The sequence below is a fragment of the Lynx rufus genome, unplaced genomic scaffold (genome assembly GCF_022079265.1).
Source record: "Lynx rufus isolate CCGP_SWC_20201006 ecotype Redwood Valley unplaced genomic scaffold, mLynRuf1.p SCAF_14, whole genome shotgun sequence".
In the NCBI taxonomy this organism is placed as follows: domain Eukaryota; kingdom Metazoa; phylum Chordata; class Mammalia; order Carnivora; family Felidae; genus Lynx; species Lynx rufus.
The window spans coordinates 41,388,808-41,396,083 of record NW_025814828.1 but is presented as its reverse complement, the minus strand read 5'-3'; positions in this window follow the sequence as shown (position 1 = coordinate 41,396,083).

The window sequence follows — 7,276 nt, the reverse complement described above, 5'->3', positions numbered from 1 at the left end:
TGCAAAAAACAATCAACATAAGTCTTTAAACTTATAATCTGTAAGTTGCCTTTGGACAGAACCAATAGAGTTTGAAATACTCTGAAAAAAAAAAATAAATCAGATGTTGTCACTGGGTTGAAGTGAGGAGGGAAACTTGGTGCCTCTCAAGGCAGAAAGATGATCTATGTCTATCTGTCCGGATGCTGAGGTCAAAGCTCAACACCAGTCCCCAAGATGGCGCCCTCCACATGGCCAGTGGCCAACCTGCCAAACCCAAGTCCAACACACTTCCTCTACTCCTCACGCTGTCCTCTATGTTCTGGCTACTGCCCGCCTTGCCCACCTCCTCTGCTCCAGGGCAGCCTAGGTTGTGTGAAGAGGAACCTGGGGTCACTGCACACCTACTTCCTTTGCCAAGAGAGCCCAGCCTTTCTTTGTCTACTTGGCAAATCCCTGCTCACAGCGTCGTTCTGAAGTGACTTCTTGAGAGCTGCAATTTCTCGTCCCCTCCTGACCAGTTCTTCCTGGCTTCCCCTGCGCATGCTCTCTGACTCTGCTTGGCTGTAACACCATCTGCCTTCCTTCCTGCTCTAAGCAACTTCTTTGCATCTCAAGCACCTGGGAGCTCTACAAATACTTGGTGAATGTGTGGATAGAAGAATAAATGGGGAGGGGCGCCTGGGTGGTTCAGTTGGTTGAGCGTCTGACTTCGGTTCAGGTCATGATCTCTTGGTTCGTGAGTTCAAGCCCCATGTTGGGCTCTGTGCTGTCAGTATGGAGCCCGCTTCAGATCCTTTGCCCTCTTCTCTCTCTCTTCTCCTTCCCCACTCACACACTTGTGCTCTCTCTCTTTCTCTCTCTCTCTCTCAAAAATAAACATTAAAAATTAAAAAAAGAAATGGGGAAAGATGTGAAGATCCTGAGTCTTTGTAAGGCTGGGTCACATGTCTAAGCTCTGAGCTCTAAGCTGTGTGAATGGATCAGTGTCCAGGCTGGAATCCTGGGCTCTAGTGTTTGTAACTCTCCTCCTCCACCAAGCAGTCCTCCTGGTGAACCGTCTCTGCTTGGGAGGTCTATGGGGACCCTGGGGCAGCAGCTGGGTGGGTTCTGGAATCAACCTTCATGTCTGACTACTGGGAGTCATCCCCTGCCTACAAACCATGCCGAAGTGGCTTGGGTCTGGCCATCCAATCCCTGGTCTGGGACAGCAGGAGGGATAACCTGGTCCAAACACAAGAGACACAGAGAGGGGGCGCCTGGCTGGCTCTGTTGTTACAGCCTGTGACTCTTGATCTCAGGGTTGTGAGTTCGAGCCCCACGTTGGGTGTAGAGATCACTTAAAACTGAAATCTTAAAAAAAAAAAAAGGAGGCACAGAGAGGCATATATATATAGGGGTTCCAGGTGAGATGAGATACTAATTGAACCTCACTTGGGGTGACTTGACGCTGGGTTTGTGGAGGGTCACTAAGGTCCCTTCTGGCCCCACGTGGATTAACTTAGCCTGGCAGCTGGACCATGAGAAGTCCCTCAGGCCAGGAGCCTGGTTGGAATCTGAGACTATTCTGAATCAGTGATAGTGAAATGTCAATCCCCAGCAGGCTGAGCTCTAGAGATCTACAAAAGGGGTGGAGAGGTGGCTTCCTCATGTCCCCCACAAGCCCCTCCACTCATTCCTGAACAGTCATCCTGCTCTCTAAAGTACCACCATCGAGGGGCGCCTCTGTGGCTCAGTCGGTTAGGCATCCGACTTTGGCTCTGGTCACCATCTCACGGTTTATGAGTTCGAGCCCTGCATCGGGCTCTGTGCTGACAGCTCAGAGCCTGGAGCCTGCTTCGGATTCTGTGTCTCTGTCTGTCTGCCCCTTCCCTGTTCACACTCTGTCTCTCTCTCTCACACACACACAAAAATAAACAAACATTAAAGTGCCAGCATTGGGCATTTCCAGGGTCTTGGGCCAAGAAGTGGTGACAAAAATTCTCTTTGACCAAACTCTACTCAGCCTCCCCTGAACTTTTCAACTAGGTCTTCTGTGCTCATCACTGCATTGTCCAATTTTGTTTTACTTATATATGTTTTAAGTAGGCTTCGTGCACAGCGTGGAGCCCAACACAGAGCTTGAACTCATGACCCTGAGATCAAGACCTGAGCTGAGATCAAGAGTTTGATGCTTAACAGACTGAGCCACTCAGGCCCCCCTGCATTGTCCAATCTTTCATCAGAAACCTGCTAAGTCAGTTTAGCCAAAATCCCCATCCTCCATAGCAGATCACCATCAATACATGATAGGGTTCCTTATCCACCACCCCTCCCCCAGTGATGTCTGATCACCTTAGCCTGCCATCAGTAAGAATCCTGATAGGTCGCTTTAGCCACAATTCCTCTGACCCGTGACATTTCTTCTTAGTAATTTTCCATTCCCCATCTCTCTGCTCCTCGGCTGTAAATTCCCACTTGTCTGTGCCATATTCAGAACTGAGCCTGGTTCTATACTGAAAGTTCTTTTCCCCTGTTGCAATAGTCCTGAATAAAATCTGTTTTCACCATTTTACTATCGCGCTCTGGTTTTTCTTTGACAATGGCAGGTGCGGGCCTCAGAAACCCCAGCCCTCTGGCTTTCCTGTCCCATTTCCTCTGCCTCCGCCCGAAGCGGGGGACCTATTGGGGGGCGAGGGTGTGCAGTCCCCACCACAGCCAGGGTCGGTCCCTTCCAGCACCTGCTTCCACAGAGATTGAGAGACCAGGATCTGCAAGGAGGGGCCCCGGGCCTTGGCAGCTCGGTACGACCACTCAAGATCAGCCGCCACGCCAGGAGGGGGACCTGGACTCTGGCCAAGTCTCCCGCCCCCCCGTCCTGGGCCCCCTCTGGGCCTGCTCGTTCCCCTGGGTCTAACGACAGAAGCCGCCTCCTCCAGGGGCTCCTCGGGCTGGAACCCCGAAATTAACAAGCGGGCGGCTGGAGAGAGAGGAGGGAGAGGTGGGCGAAAAGCTGTAGCAAAATGGAGGAGGCGGCGGCGATGGGGAGAGGACGAAGGGCTACCGCCCCTTCCAGGTTTACAGTGAGAACGGCAGGGGGCGCCAGAGACCGCCGAGGCCAAGGCCAAGCGCCACTGCGGCAAGTGCGCCCGCCCGGTTCTCCGCAGTGTGGAGGGCTGGCCTCCGGCTTCGGGCTCCGGCAGCTCCGCCCCGTTCCGCAGCCTGGGCAGGGTGACGATCGTGCCCGCTCCTGGCTCCGCTCCCCGGGACCAGGATTCCTAACGTGAGGCAATAGCCCTCCTCCCTTCGTCTTCCCTCTCCTCCCCCGCCTCCTCCATCTTTTCCTCCATCTTTTCGTCTATCTTCTCCATCTTCTCCCCCGTGTTCACCTTCCTTTGATAGATACATAGAGATGGTGTGTGTGTGTGTGTGTGTGTGTGTGTGTACAGGTATCTATTCAGGCTTTGTTTGTAAAAAGGGGAAACATTTGTAATCACTGCAGTTGGAGGATAAGAAATTAACAAAACCAGGGTAGACGGTCTCTCTAAAGATATTATGAAACCATTTAAAATATTGTTTCTCAAGACCAGGTAACGTCACTGGAAAAGGATTTTTCATGTAATATTAAAGCAAAAAAAATACAAAATGTACATGGATCTCCATGTGAAAAAAAGGTTAACTATGCACAGAAAAAGAATGATAACAAATGCTCTCCCCCCCCCCACAAAATATGAATAATGCATTTCTAGAGGCATAGTAATGGTTTTCTAGACCTTTCACATTTATAGCGTAGGTATGAATTCATACTAAAATAAAATGAAGCCTTCTCTGTTTGCAAATAGAGAAAGCAAGCTGCATCAGGGCTGTGGCTGGGCAGGAGGGGGAGCCTGGGCAGGGTTTGAGTTGGACAGGTCTCCCTACACACCCCTGAAACCCACAGTTCTTTGTTCCCCTTCCTCTCTACCTACATATCTCTTAGCCTTAAGATCCCCACCCCACATGCCCCAACCCACCCCCACCACCCCCAAATCTCACTCCTTAGGCTTCTTGAAGTAATCTCCTATTAACATTTCTGTGCTGAAAATATTTTAAAATCTTTCCATTGGTCTAATGAATTAAAGAAGCCTACCCACCTCTGGCATTAGAAGCATGCAGACTTTGGCCCTGATTTACAGTTTCCCCGTAACTGCAGTTTTCCCCCTAGGTATATGAATCAGACAAAGGAGACAGCTTGCCAATTCCCAAATCCTCCCCACCTTGCTGATGGTGCCCAGAGCCCGAATGGGGAGGGCAGAGCGCCCAGATGTGTTGACTTGGACCCAGGGGCTTTTAGTGTAACGGATGGGATCCAAGTAAAAAGACACACAGGTCACATCCCAGGTACGCATCTGGTGTTTAACCCATCTTTGTGGAATAAGGAATGCATTAAATGCCCACCAGTAAAGTTAAAATATTGGCAAACAGAGAAGCAAGATTTAAAATTTTTTTTTTCAATGTTTATTTATTTTTGGGACAGAGAGAGACAGAGCATGAACGGGGGAGGGGCAGAGAGAGAGGGAGACACAGAATCGGAAACAGGCTCCAGGCTCTGAGCCATCAGCCCAGAGCCTGACGCGGGGCTCGAACTCACGGACCGCGAGATCGTGACCTGGCTGAAGTCGGACGCCCAACCGACTGCGCCACCCAGGCGCCCCGAGAAGCAAGATTTAAATTTTTTAATGTTTATTTATTTTTGAGAGAGAGAGCGAGGGAGGGAGAGACAGAGCACAAACGGGGGAGGGGCAAAGAGAGTCAGAGACAAAGAATCCGAAGCAGGCTCCAGCCTCGGAGCTGTCAGCACAGAGCCCAACGCGGGCCTCGAACTCAGGAGCCCTGTGATTATGACCTGAGCCAAAGTCAGAAGTTTAACCGACTTGAGCCACCCAGGCGCCCCAAGAAGCAAGATTTTAAAATATGCGTTTAATTTCAAAGTGTGTAATACCTTTTATAGTCATTTTCAGGCCCTGCCCAGGCTATGGCTCCTAAAAGTAATTTTCGCCTGAGTATATTGGGCCCTTGATGGCAGGTAAGAAATTTGAATTGAGCCCTGACCTGTTGCTTCCCGCGCAGGTGCAGGACTTAACTTGACATTTTCTGTCTAGTTATGAAGGGGCTCTGTGTCTTCAGCCGTCTAACTCACCGGGACAGGCAAAGGGTGGTTTCATGCTGTTCACGGGATCTGATTTACAGTTCTGGCTACAGTGGGGTGGAGACGTAGCTCCTGACTGAGCTGCTGGAAGAGCTGTCCCTTTGCCCACAGCGCACCTGCCTTCCAGGCCGGGCTCCCTGGGGGATGGGGCAGAAGTGGTTGCAAAATAAACTGGGGGAAGCAGCTTGAGAAACAGGAGCCACTCCTATTCAATCCCCCCCCACCCCCCTTCTCCCTAGTCAGACCTTCCCTTCCTGTGTTCTCGGCACCTGACTTGTCCTTTCTCTCCCAGCTTGTCACTGTGACTGGAATAAATGGAGGGATGAGTCAGGACCTGGCAGCAATGGAGGAGCTGGAGGGAAGGGGCTGGTCCTCTGGCTCTAACACTTCCTGTTACAAATCTGACCCCTGCCTTCAGCTGCTGGACAGGTGGCTGGGAGGAGGGGACCGATGCACCAAGAGTCAACACTGGTCATTTTTTCTCCTCCTCCCAACTTTCCTATGGCTGTTATTTCTGCCTTATGTCCCAGGCCGACCTGACACTCAGCCCCACTGCCCCAGCCACCCCCCCCCAGGACCTCTGTCCCCACCCCATTCACTGTCCATCAAATTCTGATCCGCAGTATTATTGAGGTGAAACATCGGTACCTCAGAAACAAGAACACATGGTATTTCTCTAGTTGCCAAAATGAAGATTGAAATGGCATTTTTGAGTCCCATCTATTTCTTTTAATTTTTTAAAAATGTTTATTTAATTTTGAGAGAGAGAGAGACAGAGAGACAGAGTGCAGGCAGGGGAGGGGCAGAGAGAAAGGGAGACACAGAATCCGAAGCAGGCTCCAGGCTCCGAGCTGTCAGCACAGAGCGTGATGCAGGGCTCAGACTCACAAACCGAGAGATCGTGACCTGAGCTGAAGTCAGACGCTTATCCAACTGAGCCACCCAGGAGCCCCAGAGTCCCATTTATTTAAGAGAAAGAATCTAATATACATCTGATCATTGTTATGCCCTTCCCCATTCTTGTTTTTTATTGTTTTTAATATAACTTAGGGGCTATAGCTCATATAGTTATCAATGTGCTATTTTATAGAATAATCTTTTGGCCATATTTTGGCATTCAGTTTTCTAATCAGATTTAGAATCTTATAAACTATGATTATGTCTAACCAAACTCAGGCATCACTGGCCAGGTCCTGCCAGGACCAGCACCTTCTCCAATAGGAATACAATGTATGCCACATAAGTAACTTTAAATTCTCTTTATAAAAAGTAAAAAGATACAAATAAAATTAACTTTAAGAACATATCCCATTTGGGCACCTGGGTGGGTCAGTCAGTTAAGCGTCCAACTTCAGCTCAGGTCATGATCTCACAATTCATGGGTTCGAACCCCACCTGGATCTCTGCGCTGGCAGCTCGAAGCCTGGAGCCTGCTTTGGATTCTGTCTCTCCCTCTTTCTCTCTGCCCCACCCCCACTCATGCACACGCTCTCTCTCTCTCTCAAAAATAAATAAATAAACATTAAAAAAAGAATATATCTAATTTAACCCAATGTATCCTAAGTTATGTCATTTCAAGGGGCGCCTGGGTGGCTCAGTCGGTTGGGCGTCCGACTTCGGCTCAGGTCATGATCTCGCGGTCCGTGAGTTCGAGCCCCGCGTCGGGCTCTGTGCTGACAGCTCAGAGCCTGGAGCCTGTTTCAGATTCTGTGTCTCCCTCTCTCTCTGACCCTCCCCCGTTCATGGTGTCTCTCCCTGTCTCAAAAATAAATAAACGTCAAAAAAAATTTAAAAAAAAAGTTATGTCATTTCAAGATGTAAGCTATATGAGAATATTAATCAGATAGTGTACATTTTTTTCATTCTAAATCACTGAAATCCCACATGTATTTTGCACATCTCAATTCCTGTAGCTAGCGGCTACTGTATTGGACAGTGCAAGTCTATGAATTCCCCACCCTTGTATAGGCAGGATGAGGAATCCAATGAACTGAATTTGAAGATGAAATACTGGCAAATCCGTTTCGACTATGTCCCAGCAGCGAATGAGAACTTCCGGTCACTGTCAAAACAGTTGCAATCTTTCTTTATTTCATAGATTTCGCATGTTGAAACAAAAAGAAAAGTAGC